The sequence below is a fragment of the Bombus affinis genome, unplaced genomic scaffold, assembly GCF_024516045.1.
Source record: "Bombus affinis isolate iyBomAffi1 unplaced genomic scaffold, iyBomAffi1.2 ctg00000068.1, whole genome shotgun sequence".
Taxonomy (NCBI): domain Eukaryota; kingdom Metazoa; phylum Arthropoda; class Insecta; order Hymenoptera; family Apidae; genus Bombus; species Bombus affinis.
In genome coordinates, this window is record NW_026108822.1 from 256,235 (window position 1) to 274,685 (window position 18,451).

Consider the following 18,451-nt stretch of genomic DNA (forward strand, 5'->3'; position numbering starts at 1 on the left):
GATGTGAAAACTCCTTACTACATTATATCTATCGACAATATTAAGAAAAAGATACATGGTAACCGATTGAAAACGTACTTTTTCCAGGATAATGCTGACCCTGGCACTAGTAACAATACCCTTGGTTAGTTGTCTTAAATTCACAGGATAGGAATTACGATTTATAAACAAATCCAACCAATTCTACTACGATCTTAGAGGACCAAGATCAATCTAAACTGGGGGGTATGTCACGACCGGCATACTTCAAATCCGATGGACCGATGATGGAGATAGAGATGTGGCGGCCTTGGCGACAATGTATATCGCCGAAGTGCCTAATGAGTCATCTGTATCCTAACGGTCCTTCCACCGAATGTCCTAGAAGTGTGACAACGGTCACGTACGCCTGCAGGGTAGTGGGGATATTGAGGGATGACAAACAAAGAAGAAACAGATGTTACCGAAAGTCAAATTGTAAGAGTTTCAGTCTTGGAAAGTCACGGCTGGAGCTCAGAACAAAATCGCAGTCAGTGTAAATTCAGAAATAAATTCTCTTGTTTTTTTGTTATCTTAATTTTTTCTTTTCGTACGAGCCTCCTGCTTTTTATTTTACGTGACAATGTCAACGAAACAACGCCATTAAGACACGTATGGTCTCGCCCTTGTAACGCCACTGTGGCTGAGAAACTATATTACTATATTACGAAACTATATTACGCGTGATATAAAACGTATTATAGCTATTGAAGTGGTCACCACTTCTAGGAAAACTCCACATCTGGTCTTTTTAGCTTCCTCAAGCGCTGAAGCCATCGACAGCACATAGACAAAAGAATAGCAGGGAGGCAGACCATAAACTGTAGACAGGCGACGTTGGCTTCGGGGTTTTTCAGTCATAAAGTAACACTGCTAGCGTGCGGATCTGGACCAGCTCAAATTGTATTCCTGTATTTCATTATCAAGTCAAATATATACTTTGACCAGCTAAACATATACTGTGAAGATGCGTTGGCATCTGGCAATCATCTTACCCGAAGGACAAAGTCTGCGTGTGGCGAGCCACGTGGCAGAAACCATTGAAACGTTTACCGTCGTGCCCCGTCCCAAGTATTTCTTTTAAGAAGAGCTATAGAATTAATTCATGCCTTTGTTAGACAAAACGTTCATCCCTTTGACCGCGGCTACGTTCGGCGACTGATTGTCGTCTCGAGCCCGAGCTCACTATCATAAATCTCAAATAAATACAGTCGGATCGAATGACAACAGTTTCTTAATACGGCTATGGTGAAATCTAAATTTCAATACTAGGGGTCTTCCCAAAGTTCCAAAGGGAAGGTTCCGGTGTTCTGTCATCTCCGACATATATATATTATTATAATGACTTATTTTAATAATGACTTAATTTGTATAGTAAAAACAGCTAAAATCTCATGTAAGATTGTTGGGATGTTACATGATATTTCTGTTGCATCATTGATTATCGTTATACTTTGAAAAATAATTAAGGAAGCGAACAATGCGTGGACGATTATGGCAGTTTTATTAATAAACGAACGTTTAATAGAGAATATGGATTTACTGGATAAATAAATGTTTCATTAAATGTAACTGTTACGCGCAGAATAATATGTTGTTACATGTATGAACTAAAGTTGATGTAATACTCATATTATATTTATGGTTTCAAAGAATTAATAAAATCTGCTGAGATTCAAACGTATGCTCTCCCTTTTATTCTATGAGAATTAAACATTTAGAAGATTTTATGAAAATGCACTAAACAATCAGAAACATCTGTTTCTCCTTTTCTTTTTCTTTTTTTTTTTTTTTTTTTTAATATGTTGATTGCCACGCGATTTTTATACTTATTTTGACTTGGATAGATAGATTAAAGCGTACCATACCAAGACATTTCATTCTTGCAAAATATTCTAGTCTATTTGCGTACGTGCTCATAATCTTGGCTGATAACCGCCATTCGCTATATACATCGTTGCTATCGACGTCAAAGGATTAACACAGTCAAATACATAATCCATACAATCCGATTTGATTGATTTTAGATCTTGCATCAAACAGATCTCTATATAAACAGATAATTTCTGATTCTAAACATTTGTATTACGTTCATCTAATTATTAGGATATTAGATATATTATAAAGGAAGATATTATGTATTAAATAATCTGCCTCTTCTTCCGCTTTGAAATCCTCTACAAACGCCATTTATAGTCGTTCAACTTTTCAGCTCACGGAAAAAAACATTACGCGTATTCCTAGCAATCGCCCAAAGACTCGAACGTGTGCTTCGATAAAGCTCGCTTAACTTTCATCGACACATCGATAACTTTGCGTTCCAAGATGTTATTACGCCCTAGAATCCCTAACATAATTTTAGAACCAGAATTTCTGTGCAAAACAATTCCATCGCTTTGTCACGCTTAACGGCTCAATCATCGAAACATGTATCATAACGCACGAATTATGATAAAAAAGAAACTGTCTTTCGAATAAAAGCAATCCGTTTGCCAGGTGCGCTTAAGGATGTACAGGACGTCGACGGAGCAAGTGTACGAAATACAGCCGCTGGAGGGTAACAGTTCCGCTCAACGTTACACTCAACAGCCGAAACAACGATTCTCTGAAATGCCTACTCCGTCGGTTTCGCCGACGTCTTCTCTCCGAAAGCGCGTCTCGGAACTGCCAAGAGCCGCGAGTGCATCCGTTTCCGGTGCTGCGGGCATTGCCTGCTCTAATACGGATCTGATATCGATCCTAAGCTCGTTAGCGTCTTCCGCGACGGAAATCAACCGATGCGGCGAGGAAGCGCCGAGTTCGCGGGACGGTAGCAAATCAAACTGGCCCGGAAAAACGACCGAACAGAAAGGAAGTCGATCGAAGAGCTTCCGTTCCAACAGCTTCGACGTGTCGACATTGCACGGAGCTAAAAGTAAGCTTAGCGGATCCTCGAAAGCCGCTATTTCGACCTTTATGGCACCGTCGAATTGGTTCACGAAGAGACACCAACCGATGTCGAAGAAGCCGGAAGATTTAGTAACGGCCAGTTTAAGTCTCAAGTTCGATAAATCGAAAGTAGTGAAGGCGGTGAAGGAAACGTTGGGTAAAAAGTCCCCTAATAGCGAGGTCAAACACAAAGTCGTATGGGACAACACTAGTGGAACCAAAGTGGACGCTCAGCTAAGTTGTATTTCTCGTTACGATATCGTTTCTTGTTTAAGAGCCATCGTAGGTGAAAGAAGGAATGCAAGAACGCACATAATACGCAAAAATCTATGACAGATTCAAAGTACAGTACGCGTTGTGATATTCGGTAAAGATAATAAGTTCTCCTATGGAGATTTCATTTTTCAAATTATTCTCGTACAAGTACGTATTTGCATAAATAAATAACACACGGTCTCTGCGTAAATACCCAGGCCAGTTATAAATATTTCAGTTTGCCAACGATATCTCAACATGTGGGACACTCACATGTGTGCTACTTCGTGAGCGATGATAAAGGCGCTGGTCAAGCCTTCGTCTCGAATTAACGCGCACGATCTCGAAGGACCTCCTATATCTAATCGCGTCAACCATACAGCAACATCGTGATTTACGTCCTTCGAGGACAGCATCTTTCTGTTCCATTTGTTCACGTTCTCGAGAGATCGTCTGGCATCGCCACGGCGGACCTACGACGATTTATTAATATTTTCTTAATAAAAGCTAGCAAATATTACGAATATATTATATTTATTATTACATCATGCATTATATACTATATATAAATATTCGTCAATGATAATAAATATACGTGCAAGTAATCGTGTTGTTGATTGTAATCAAATGTAACTTGTAACGCTATTAGTATTTTAATCTTCCTGAAAAATGTTGAAATGTTGATTCGACAGCAGAGAAGAATAGCAGAAATAGAAAAGTAAAAGGAATCGCAAGTGTCGTATATTAATGATATTATCATAGGTCTATAACATTAAATTAAGATTCTTAAGAGATGAAAAAGGTTTAATAGTCGATTATACAGATATTTCGGATACACGATAAATGCGAGGTTTGTCAATGGTCCGTGAAAATTGTTTGTTTGGAAATTTGTTTCCAAGGGATCGTTCACGGTTGTCCAATTTAACAAAATGGAACTCGTTGCATTTTATCGATCTAAAACGTCATGCGCAGATATTTTGACCTATATAATTTATATACCATACACTGTACAGATAAGTAGAAAATAAAACAATTGACACTCGCATATGCGTATCTCAGATAGTTACTACTTTAGTTAAATGATTTAATTTAATGGAAATCGCTTACCATAACGTCTCGTTTTCCCGCGTATAAAATCATTCGTACGATCACTAGAATCATGTTGGATTCGAGCGATGGGTCCATGTAAATTGCACTGACCTAGGATTAAAATACGTACGAAAATGTAACAGGCGTTAAAACAGTATTACAGCCTTACAAATAAATTATTATTGAAAACTCTCGTAAATACATCGTATCTTATATAATTTTCCTAAAAAATTAATTTTATTCGTTATATTTATCTTAGGAAATGTACGTTATTAATCTCAACAGCATTGGAAAACCAATTACCGAATGGCTGAAATTAATCGATTACAAAATTCCATTACGGATAAATTATTCGCTGAACTTTTTAAAAGATACGTGTAAGCTTTGAACAGTGTAAACAGAAAATACAGAGCTTCCATCCGAATATACGATCGAGATGTTTGAAAGCAAATAGCGTACCTTGAAAATACAGAGATACGCATAACTCTGCCCTATGTTTCCCGGTTGCTTGCGTACATATGTAGTTGGAGGTATTCTATATCTAAGTATAATAACAGAATTTCGTTTGGTATTACTTACGATGTTTAAAAGAGCCAAGATATATTGCTGTACTCGAATTCCATGAAAACGGAGTAATCAGCAGCTATTCCAAGCTCTAGCCATCGTGGCGACGAATCCTTAGCAGCTGGTCTTTTCTCTATGAAATGACTTATCTTAGAAATCGACTTATCTTCCACGAAATTAGAAAGTCTACTCGACTCGACTTGATAGGTTAAACGCATGATTATTAAAAGCATAAATTAATATCTACGAGCAAGTATTCGTGAAATAATTATTATGATATAAATAATTATTTCAAAAGTATAATTTCAAAAATATCAATTCGGTATCACCGTGAATTTCATCCTGCAAATTTCTTTAAAATTCTTGACAAATTTTGGTAAACGTATTCCTCCAGCAAATTTGTCTATTTTTCTATTTTTTACATTAAATTAGGCAAGATAGATAAAGATTCGTGCAATGGACAATATACATATGTGTAATAGACAGGGAATAATAAAATAAATTAAAAACAGCGAAATATAGATGCACGTGTAGAAGATGAAGCGAGAGTGGAACGCAATAGGGAGAATAATTGTAAACCGAGTTCCTTTTAAGGCTGAAGATAAGCTATTCTTATATTACATGCTGTTATTATTACTTTTGTACACGATAGATTGGAATATCAGTACAATTTCTTTCTTTCAGTAATATTCGATGATTCGTTAATTTATTAACCGCTATATTGTACGTGGTAAGTAGAAAAGCAACGATTCTACAAGAATGGCATTTGGAAAAATATTTGACTTACTTGATAATCTGTTCCTTTGCAATTTAGGACCAGAGAAGTATCCAATTTCCTCGGGATTTGTTATTTTATATAGGTTGGGGTTGATAATCAATCTCGGATCCACTCGGATTGGTTATCACACCTTTTATTTTCTCTCTTATACAAAACACCAAATCACACAGCAAACGTCTAAACTCTCCCAATGCGTCTTAGCAAATAAGGCGTGGTCGACTCCTATGACAAAAGAGCGTCGTTAGGAGTCGTACCAACATAACCCTAGTAACCTTTTAGTAACTAGCGGTCATACCAACTGAGCATTTCTCAACAGGATTTACGTCGATCGATAATTTTTCCACTATTGTATCGTTGTATTCTGTGCAGACATCGTCTTTTTCATCGTACAGAATCAATTTCTCAGCTTCTGGGTATTCCACGTCGAAGACGTCACCGGAAAGATTATAAAATCCCTGAACATCGTGGCTTAAGGAATCGCGTTTGCTTCGTTTCGACTTTCTCTTACTTTCTTCAACTTCAAATTTATTCGATTTCCCTGTAACCGAATTATCAACGTTTTACCACGTTTGTCTGTCTTATCTTCGCTATTCTCGTTACGGATAAAATGAAAAAATAGTTGCAAAATTTCTGAAATTGTAAATACGACCAGACTGGAACGTATCAACGACAAATACGGTGTCACAAAATTGTGACAAGTCAATATTCCAGTTGTTAGTTTGTTGAATTTACGCCACCGCTGATTAAACGTATCACGCTTTAATAGAAAATTCAATTTCCCAGCGGGGAAAATGGAATTTTGCGCTAATTAAAGTATTGCGCTTTTGTACAAAATTCCAATGTTTTCTGTTGCCCGCGAAAATGCAATTTTACGACGGACATTTCAGACAAATTTTCATCAGACGGCTTTCCATCCGTAAAAAAGAATGCTATCTATAAAAGTGTCAATGGAAATTGATCAAAGTAACGTCAAGCAAACCCGTTTAAACAGCGAGGTAAAGAGACCAATTACTTTTAACAAAACCTGTATCGTTGCTCTTAACCGTTTCACTTTTAAATATCAATCGGCGCTGTTCCTCATTAAAATTTCGATTTAAATCGAACGAGAAATACAGCGTAACACTTGGAATTTTCTATCGTTTCTCAACCATACTTCGAACATTTACGTCGCATTCTTCGATTCATAGGATCGCGATGTTGGATTCTTCGATTTCGATACAAAAACGTTTCACAGCTTTCGACGCGGGCAATTTAATTAAGAGAACAAATAATTTGTTTATAAACTGCCAATTACGTGCCTTGAATCTCCGATATATGCAATAAATTTCATTGCTACTTGACCTGAGTGGGTCATAAAGTTGCAACCGTGTAAACCGTGCCACGTAATTTTATTGCATTCAATTTTCCACGTTTCCAACAATTTATCAAATTAGAATTTATCCGCGCATCGTACGAAATTTTTCATAAAAATTGATTAATAATAGTAGATATATAGCTCCTCGTATTCGTAAAACAGATTTTTAATCTGTAAACAACGAGTCGTGGTAATTACGATACGATCGATTTTCAACTTAGCAAAATTTGTTTCCATTTAACATTCACATCCAGATTGTATTTCCTTTGTAATAAATTAATTATATAATTAAATAAATTTATTATTCGAACCGATATTCAGATACAGTTCGAGTATACTTGATAAATTTTCAGACTCGATTCTCCAAGTCGAAAATGAGAACGTTTTATCCTATACTTTTTCTTCATTTTTCCACAAGGATTCGCGTTGTTCTCGCTTTCAGACATTGTTCCGTTGCATCCTGTATATACGGGGTGTGCCAAATTTAAACCGTCAAATTGTAAGTAGTTGATTTACAGACAAGAAGAAGAAGAAGGAAGAACTTTATATAATGTTCGTCAACGGACGTTTCTTTACAGAATTACAAACGAGTATCGTTCGTACGAAACAGGTAACGACGCGTTTTCCATCGCAGCGTGCAAAAGTTCGCTGTATTATCGTGTCAGCGCAGTTGCATGCTTTTCATCATGCGACAACAAGCCCGTGTCGTTAATAGCTACAATAATGATACAATGAAAAATTATTATCTGGTATGTTTGATTGGTCGTTGGAGAACGTTGTCCGCGTGCTCGGATAGAAGCCTGACATCGATCAACGATGGGAGTAATACGATCTCGTACACACAGTTGCTAACAATTCGATCGAGTTGCAAAAACCGCGTGTTTTTACTCGTTGCGCTAGTTGTTCACGCGAACTCGCATCTCCAGAATAAACCTTCCGTTTTACAGTTGCGAAACCATAAATACAGAAAAGAAAGTGCAGTTCTTGAAACTCTGACGAAACGCTGATAATACGGTCAATTGTCGCGTGCCGTGGAATGGAAAATTCGTCGTTACTTGTTTCATACGTACGATACTTGTTTGTAACTGTGGAAAAACGCGTTTATTGCCCAGCTTCGTACGACATGTTTTTCGGTAAATATTTACAAAGCGGACAATCTCGCCATATTCAACGGCTTTGAAATATGTTTGCCAAGGCTAACATTCCGAACAACTTTTTCCTGTAATACTCTTTACCGTCGCTCTGCTTTCCGCGATATTCGCAGCAATTTCTGTCTCGACGACAGCGATGATTTCGTAGTTTCGCTTTTCTCGATATCACTGCTAAAGCTTTTCCTACCTCGAATAACGACGCAAAGCTTCGTATGAATCGTATCTATCCTGTTACTTGATACGCGAATTTAATTCGAGGTAGCCTCAGTGATGTTTCTTTCCTGTGCGAGTTGAAAATGATTATCAGAACTGCATATATATATATATATATAAATGTACGGACATCAACGTCCGAGACGTTCGTCCATGCCAAACGGTAACGCGTACAGGAAACATTTGTTCAAAATGACTTTGACTTTAGCTATATTTTTAAATTGGAATTAGCTAATGGTCGTTCGCTTTGTAAATGATTATTTCTTTTTCTCCTTTTTGCCTGCAGATTAAGCCCTCCCTGTTTGACGGTTTAAATTTATTAAATTAAATTTATTAAACCGAATATATATATATATATATATATATATATATATATATATATATATGTCGGGGCGGCGTTAAGATTTGAGTTAGGGTTGAGGGCGTGAAACGAATCCCTATTGGCGCTAGACGTGATCATTATGCAATAGAGGAGATATTTACTAGTGCAAATATGACTATGATGGAATTGGACAAGTAATAGGATAATTAGGTACTCAAGAAGCTAATGACAATGATCCTAGGCTCACTAACGAATCCGCGGTCAAGGGGATGACAGACTCTACTTTTCCTCAGCGTCTAAGTTGTACTCAATGTTAATGCACGAGGCAATCACTACGTATCTGAGAGTTACTTGAATCGTCTTTGAGATCGTACCGGAGAGTGGTTCTCCATCACGGTAACGCTGTCGAGGAAAACTATGATGGGTGTGCCCAAGGGCACGAAATCATCGGATTCGTGGAGAAAAGCCTTCATTCGGAAAGTGAGGGAAATTGGCGTTACTGTTAATTGGTCAATTTCCATGTTGGTGGTTAGGGAAGGGTGCTAGCCGCCCTTAGGAGAAAGTTCGAGAAGAGGAAGCGTCGTTGGTGAGAAAAATAGATTTCTCCTATTTTCTCGTAGCTGGGACGAGGACTGTTTGTCGGTTTGAAGGACTTTAGTTAAACAGACCTTAAGATTTATAGCAGGTCCTCGGGCTAGCTGAACATGTACTGTGGAGACGCGTCGACATCTGGTAATCATCTTACTCAAAGAATAGAGTCTGCGTGTGGCGAGCCACGGGACAGAAATCGTTGAAATGCTTACCGTCGTGCCCCGTCCTAAGTATTTCTTTTAAGGAGAGCTATAGGGTTACTTCATGCCTTTGTTAGACAAAACGTTCATCCCTTGACCGCGACTACGTTCGGCGACTGGTTGTCGCCTCGAGCCCGAGCTCACTATCATAAATCTCAAATAAGTACAGTCGAATCGAATGACAACAGTTTCTTAATTCGGCTATGGTGAAATCTAAATTACAATACTAGGGGTCTTCCCAAAGTTCCGAAGGGAAGGTTCCAGTATTCTTTCATCTCCGACACGGCCATTCTGACTATCACACGTCCTCGTGTGTAACTAAAATATTGAGTTTCCTAACATTAGACTCGATACAATTGACATTATTCACAATTTAACTAGATGTTCGAATAAGGCAAGGGTCCAGTGTAGCAACAAATCCTGTTCGGGGGTTTGGCAGCAAAGAAATAAAAGATAATGAAAATTAGTAGCGTTATAGTTAGTACTCAAGGTGATAGTTGCATTCTGCAGGTTATTAGTCGGATCGTATCGGCATGATGGACCATTTTCGATTTCGCACTCCAAAGGATCTCGGTCTTCTAGATCGTGTGAGCACATAGAGCTTTGTTCCACGGTTTCACCGAGCTTTACCATATTGTTGCCCCGAGATGCATACGAACCACACCGCATGTTCTCACTGAGCCCTTATCATACTGTCGCCCCGAGATGCATGCGAACCACACCGCATGTTCTCACTGAGCCTTATCATACTGTCGCCCCGAGATGCATGCGAATCACATCGCATGTTCTCACTGAGCCTTATCATACTGTCGCCCCGAGATGCATGCGAGTCACATCGCATGTTCTCACTGAGCCTCATCACACTGTCGCCCCGAGATGCATACGAGTCACATCGCATGTTCTCACTGAGCCTCATCACACTGTCGCCCCGAGATGCATGCGAGTCACATCGCATGTTCTCACTGAGCCTCATCACACTGTCGCCCCGAGATGCATACGAGTCACATCGCATGTTCTCACTGAGCCTCATCACACTGTCGCCCCGAGATGCATACGAGTCACATCGCATGTTCTCACTGAGCCTCATCACACTATTACCACAAAAGCGTTTGAACTACATCACACGTTCTCTCTGAGCTTTATCACATTATTTCCCCGAAACACGTGCGAACTCGCTCTGCCGGGTGTTACTGGCATAGTGCTACTGATCTTCCGAGGTCGAAGTGCTCATATCGTCATGGTCACTGTTATTGCCTTCACTACAGACATCCAACTCGGCAGGGGTGCAACCATCTGGCATTTTCCTTAACCTGTCGTGACTGTACTTGTACGGTCGCTTACCGTCTAATGTCCTTAAGATATACCTGTCCCCTTCCAAGACTTCTGCTATTACAAATGGACCTCTAAATTTTGGATCTAGTTTGGTTTGATTCCTTTCCTCATTCTTGCGTAATACGAAATCACCGAGATTAAACCTAACCGCTTAAGCTTTAGCTTTGTCAAATCCATCCTCATCATACCTAGCACTAGTTTCCATCCACTTTATTGCCTGTCGTCTTATATTGGAGATATCGATACTTTTGATGTTATCGGGTAACAACAGATCGTGAAGTCTTGCCGTTCTACCTATTAGTAGTTCTAATGAGCTCGAGTTTGTCACGCGGTTGGTGGTGCAATTCAAAGCCAACTGTATTTCCCCAATCGCGTCTTGCCACGGCCGCCCGGTCGTCTCTACTACCGTGAACATATTTTCCAATGTACCCATAACACGCTCTACCTGTCCATTGGCCCTACTAGCACCGATCGCTATCAAGTGAACTTTAATTCGTTTGCTTTCGCAGAATTCTCGAAATTCTTTTACCCTTAAAACATCTTCCCCCGATCTGCTATTATCCGGCAGGGACTCCCGAATAAAAATATAGCGGATTTAAGCGCTTTAATGGTGTTAAGGGAATCTATCTTACGAGTATGATGCAGGTATACGAATTTAGTGAAGACGTCGATCAAAACAATGACGTACTCCTTTGAATTGCTTTTACCACTCAACTTGCCTGTTATGTCCATGTGGACCGTATGCCAGGGTATGCTGGTCTTAGGTATAGAATGCAGTTCGGCTTGTATCTTACCTAAACTAGCTTTCGAAACATGACAAGCATGACAGTTCTCAATGAATCGGCGAACGTACTTCGCCATCCCTTCGAACCAGTAATACTCGTATAGTTTCTCCAGCGTTTTCTCCCAACCTAAGTGCATAACTGACTGGTACACATGGTTAATAACAGACTATCTAAAACATCTTGGGACTGTAGGTACACAGAGAATCCTGCCTTTTCTTTGTATCCTACGGTGCAGAGTACCGAACCGTAATTCGTATGTATTCGCGATGTCTTCCGCGAGTCCATCGTTTTGCAATCCCTTGACGATTTCCAAGGTTTGAGAATCACAACGTTGTCCCGCTAATAGCCAATCTTCCGAAATTTCGGCCAGTCAACTATTTTCTCTTTGATTTTGTCGAATTTAATAGGGTCAACGCCTGTGGGGTTTCGCGACAAGAAATTTGTGAGCCGTCCGTTTACTTTCCCGATACATAATGTCAAAAATAAAAGTCTGCAAGTAAGCCCATCACCTATGGTCCCTGTCATTTAAATGTACTTTATTACTCGATGCTTTCAACGAGTTGCGATCCGTGACGACAAGAAATTCCCGTCCCTATAGATAGTGACAGAAATGTTTTATGGCGTTTACGATAGCTAATGTATTGTGTTCATAGGAGTGATATCTGGATTCCGCGGGGCTGGTTCTTTTACTGTAATACCCTATTACCTTGTTCTTACCTTCGGCTTGATGCGTCAAAATCACCCCGTAACTCTCCGAGCTAGCGTCAGTATGTAGTTCTATCGGGTAATTGGGGTTGAATATCGTTAGCACCGGCGCGTCGGTCAGGGCGGAAACTACCTGTTGTCTTATTTTCTCGTGTCTATCTGTCCAAGTTATATTTCTGTTATCTGAGATGAGCGCATACAGGGATTTCATCGTCTGTGAGAATTTAGGGATGAATTTTCGGAAGTACGGAGCTAACCCTATGAACTGCCTGAGTTGTGTAACGGTCGTTGGCACAGGTGAAGAACTTAAGGTGTGTATTTTACCCGGGTTAGGACGAACTTCTCCGTTATGAATTACATATCGCAAATGGAGCACCGATGTCTTTAGAAAAGAACGTTTCGCAAAATTAAAAGAGAATCCGGCTTTTACGAGGGTATCTAATACGGTGTTCAATCTTTCCAAAGCTCGATCTATCGAGTTGGCAATAATTAGGACGTCATTGAAATAAATAACAACATACGAATGAGCGAGGTCACCTAAGGCCTTGCGAATGACCCTCCGAAAGACGGACGGTGCAATTTTTCAGTCCAAACGGCATCGTTATCTACTCATATTGTCTGTCGGGGTAACGAACGCTGTAAACTTCGTTGGATTAGGATAAATAGAAATTTGGTGAAACCCGCTGGCCATGTCCCGGCTAATAAAATATCTCGCCTCTTGCGATCTCGCGACTTGATCCGCAATAAGGAGTAAAGGGTACCGATCCGCGACGATACTTTGATTTAGATCTCGGGGATCCACTCGTAATCTATCTGAGCCGTTTTTTTTCTTCACGAGTTACGGCTCGCTAATGGCGAATTACTAGGCCTTATAATTTTTGCTTTAATTAGAACGCTTATTTTCTCACGTACCGCTCTTCGCTCCTCCTCGCTAAGTCTATGAGGACTTCCTCCTACGGTGGTGTTAGGATCAGTTAATCGTATTTCTAACCGGCCTGCATTTACGCGAATACGTAGGAAACCCGTAACGAATGAATCTTTGAATTTGTCGAGAAGAGAAATTGATCGACTTTTATTATTACCATGTACATCAGCGTCAACTTCATTAACGACGATCTCGTTTGCAGTGGTTTCATTACAGACACCAATCATTTTTGTTTTACACATAGCGAGGCTATTTTGTGTAATGTTACGTCAAAAACCAGACTTAGAGTTCCGCAACTAATCGCGACATCATATTTCAAATAACTATCAGCAAGGACATGAGAAACTATCTTCGATGTAAAAATCATTAATACACACAATGAACAAATGGGAGGCGTATGTTTAATACAGGTATTCCCTACTCCTCGCATTACTAATATGTCAGTCATTCCTTTGCCAAAAAATCTCGAGGCCGCGGACACTTTAATTAGTGAACGCTCGGCTCCCGAATCGGAGTAAAATGGAAACGACTCACCCAGATGACTTGATCTATCCGTTGGTGCTTCCAGTACGTAGAAGTCGACTCGCCACTCGTTATTGAAATTATAGTTTCCTTCCATAATCAGGTTGGCAGCTGCGCCCCATGCAGCGGAGTCGGAGCACGCGATTTTAAGGGTTAAAACGTGGTAGCGATAATTGTTAGGTCTCACACTCGATTTGCACTAGCGACTGAATTGCGCACGACTTGCGACTTGAGCACGATGATCGTAAGTTCTAGCACTGTTATAATCGGCACTGATCCCACTTCTGATGTCGGGGCGGCGTTAAGATTTGAGTTAGGGTTGAGGGCGTGAAACGAATCCCTATTGGCGCTAGACGTGATCATTATGCAATAGAGGAGATATTTACTAGTGCAAATATGACTATGATGGAATTGGACAAGTAATAGGATAATTAGGTACTCGAGAAGCTAATGACAATGATCCTAGGCTCACTAACGAATCCGCGGTCAAGGGGATGACAGACTCTACTTTTCCTCAGCGTCTAAGTTGTACTCAATGTTAATGCACGAGGCAATCACTACGTATCTGAGAGTTACTTGAATCGTCTTTGAGATCGTACCGGAGAGTGGTTCTCCATCACGGTAACGCTGTCGAGGAAAACTATGATGGGTGTGCCCAAGGGCACGAAATCATCGGATTCGTGGAGAAAAGCCTTCATTCGGAAAGTGAGGGAAATTGGCGTTACTGTTAATTGGTCAATTTCCATGTTGGTGGTTAGGGAAGGGTGCTAGCCGCCCTTAGGAGAAAGTTCGAGAAGAGGAAGCGTCGTTGGTGAGAAAAATAGATTTCTCCTATTTTCTCGTAGCTGGGACGAGGACTGTTTGTCGGTTTGAAGGACTTTAGTTAAACAGACCTTAAGATTTATAGCAGGTCCTCGGGCTAGCTGAACATGTACTGTGGAGACGCGTCGACATCTGGTAATCATCTTACTCAAAGAATAGAGTCTGCGTGTGGCGAGCCACGGGACAGAAATCGTTGAAATGCTTACCGTCGTGCCCCGTCCTAAGTATTTCTTTTAAGGAGAGCTATAGGGTTACTTCATGCCTTTGTTAGACAAAACGTTCATCCCTTGACCGCGACTACGTTCGGCGACTGGTTGTCGCCTCGAGCCCGAGCTCACTATCATAAATCTCAAATAAGTACAGTCGAATCGAATGACAACAGTTTCTTAATTCGGCTATGGTGAAATCTAAATTACAATACTAGGGGTCTTCCCAAAGTTCCGAAGGGAAGGTTCCAGTATTCTTTCATCTCCGACATATATATATATTCGTTTGTACTACGATTACTCTCATACTCTATGTATGGTATTATAATATCGACGCTATCAGTTCTTACAGTATCACGATCAGAGTCAATTTTAGAATAGAAGAAGCAATTAACGGCGGATCGCAAAGTAAGAAGCTTATAACATAATTGGCAAGGAAGTCGGTAAATCGATCAACCAATCACCTACATCCAACCGTCTAACGAAAGATGAAAAGCCATCGCGATAACGATCCTTCTCACCTGCAGGATTTTCCGGATTCACAGACACGAAGCTCGAATTATTCCTGATCGACCACCACTTTTCGTTTTTCGGCTGAAACATCACATGCTGGCCATTCGTCAGCGGCTGAACGAAGAACGATCTCTGCCCGATCAACATCAAGGCGTACACTTCTTCTTCGCATATCGTCACGACGACGAAGGAACTCGCGTCTCCTTCCAAGCTGCCTTGTCGAAGATCGCAGTTCGCCTTGGCGTTACGTCGCTCGGACTTGGTTTTACCCTGGCGCACCCAATTCACGGTGAAATTCGACGACAGTATCAATCGATCGTTGGACATGGTCCTTAAGGTCCAGTTGCTGATCTCGAGGAACACCGGCTCTTGGTGGAGATACTCGCGCTAAGTTTCTCGGTCTTCGTGGGTCGATCTTCTGTTCCGCGCGCTCTCATTCGGGATCACTCGAGGGTAAACGATCTCGTACTCCTGCAAGCTTTGCAAAAAGTCGCTCATTCGCGACTTAGTAGCGATCGTGCCGAGCAGCCACGTGGCGAGGAGAAAACTGGGAAGTTTCGATCGCGTCATGTCTCGCGCGCTTTGATCGAAATTTCAATAGGATTTTCTGGCTACCCAAAACTCGCCAGGCATGCTCGTTCACTCGCAGACGTAGTTATCGCGATGAAAGCAGCTAATTCGCAGACCCGATATTCTCATTTCATTTCGCCGGTTCGTAACGCGTTCGAAACGCCGTGTCATATAGACGCGGATGCGACCATACTCTCGCGTTCTAACATTTTCAATGTCTCGCGCTTTATCACGTAGCTAGCGCGGAAGTAATACGAAGGTGAATCGTTGGTTTTAATACACAGGGTGTTGTTTAATCGATCGTATAATGGAGAAGGGAACGATTCTACGGTACACCAGAGATGAAATGAAATCATAGAATGCAGTGGTTTTGTAGGTAGTGCTTTATCGAAAAGATTAACCGTGAATATTTGCTCGACCTATTTATACCAAATTGATACAGTATCTTAAAATACAGACGAATCTTTCTCAATTTCCTTCGATCATCGTCTCTAGGCGTACGAAACTGCCTCGTTGAATTCGAACGTTTCTCGATTTCCTTCGACGTCTTTCAATTTCTTCTTTTTTCAATCGCCGTTCGCCTTCTCAAAGCTGTCTTCGAACAGAATTCTTAGAACGACTTCCAATTCCTTTCGATTCGTCCAATCGTTTAGCTTTACGAAACTGTTTCGCTAAACTCCTTTTTCCACTGTACTTGCGTATCGTAACAAACTCGTCGGCGGTAACTCGCGTCGATTAACGATTCACCACCAGTAAAGTAACCGGGAATGCAGCAAACTAGTAATCGGTAGAACGAAGCGGAACGTAAGTGGAGCGAGCGATAAGAGCGATCGCGACAATCGCACGCCTCGCCCTGCGATTCCCACGCGAACGAATCATCAAATTCGAGCCAAAGATTCTCACTAACTCGAAGATTCGCGCCAGTATTTTCCACGCGCGCGTCACACAAATTCGAACGACTTTCGCGAAAAGGACGGAAGGATAAGACGATCGATCGGATCTCGGGTCGATCGCGATACCCCCGGACAGAAGGTTTCGACGAAAAAGTGGAGTAGACGCGACGAAGGAGCGTCGTGCAGCAACTGGTGGCCAATTTATTCACCACGTGCCGTAGGAATTTAATTTTCTTTCGCGCAAGAACGATCCACCATCGGAGAAAGTAGAATATAATTAATTTCGATCTCGTGTCGATCGCGACGTTCCGGATGGAACGTTTCGCCGAAGAGGTGGAATAAACGCGACGAAGGAGCGTCGTGCAGCAACCGGTGGCCAATTTTTCCACCACGTGGCACCACGTGGAAATTTAAACGTTTCCCATGAAAATGATGCACCATTGATGAAAGTAAAATACGATAATTAATCGGTCGTCGAGTCGAACGTGATATTCCGGATAAAACTTTTCGATGAAAAAAGTGGAGTAAACGCGACGAACGAGCTTCGCGTTACGACTGGCAGCCACATGGACGGATGAACGCGGCTGGAAACGCATGCGAGTGCAGCGGCGAATTGTGCGTAAGAGTAAGCGCGAACGCGAGACTGGAAAAAGCACCAGCGCTTACCGCCCACTGAAGTTCTAATAATGGCAGCTTTATGTGCAATCACCGAGAAACGAGGATGCTGGCGAACGCATTGTTCGAACCCGACCGAGACGATTTAACAAGGGCCGAGGATTTCATCTTGAACGTTGCTCTTGTCACGACCGGCATACTTCAAATCCGATGGACCGATGATGGAGATAGAGATGTGGCGGCCTTGGCGACAATGTATATCGCCGAAGTGCCTAATGAGTCACCTGTATCCTAACGGTCCTTCCACCGAATGTCCTAGAAGTGTGACAACGGTCACGTACGCCTACAGGGTAGTGGGGATATTGAGGGATGACAAACAAAGAAGAAACAGATGTTTTTTCTTTTCGTTCGAGCCCCCTGTTCTTTATTTTACGTGACACTCTCGACCCCACCAGAATTCTTCGCTTTCCCTTGAACCGCGAACTCGAAAATATCGTATTCAGTAAGGCGACGAATCTAATGAACGGGAATTAAATCTGTTCCGACAGCTTCCTTTGCCTGGATGAAAGAATAAGTACGAGAGATAAATTATGTCAGATAATGCACAGTGACTGGCAGAAAAGTCATATCTACTTACGTGTATGAATTCTAAGTAAAATTTATATTAAACATTTCTTTTTTTGTCTATTACACACTTTTTTTTCTATTCTACGATATCTGTCACACGTTTGCTCGTCTCGTCGATTACAATTCAGTTTTATAAAATTACAGCATTTCTTCTTCAAATTTTCTTCATGGCTTTCGATATTTGCAATGCTCAGTGCGTGGTGGCTGTGCAGCTACAGCTAACAATATCTTGTATATCAGTATCTTTTATAATCTTATACAGTGGCTGTGAAAAGGTATTTATATGCGTTAGGTTGTCCCAAAAGTTTCTTTAGTTTTATAAGGAAATATAATGTTATTATTATTGAATTCTGTACGAATAAAATAAAATGGATTCTATTACTACAAAATAGATCATACATAATTCAATACAATAATATGATACAAAAAATGTACATTTATTATTTCCTCACAAAACGAAAGAAACTTTTATG

The 18,451-nt window shown here is 40.9% G+C and overlaps 1 long non-coding RNA gene across 1 annotated transcript; it reads right to left on the reverse strand.

The window, feature by feature from the left end:
- Positions 1–5,641: 5,641 nt before the first annotated feature.
- Positions 5,642–17,477, reverse strand: LOC126927018 (uncharacterized). The gene is made up of 2 exons (XR_007715085.1): positions 16,303–17,477; positions 5,642–6,170 (listed from the first exon to the last, which is right to left on the reverse strand). It is a non-coding gene; the product is annotated as an uncharacterized LOC126927018 (long non-coding RNA).
- Positions 17,478–18,451: the final 974 nt, after the last annotated feature.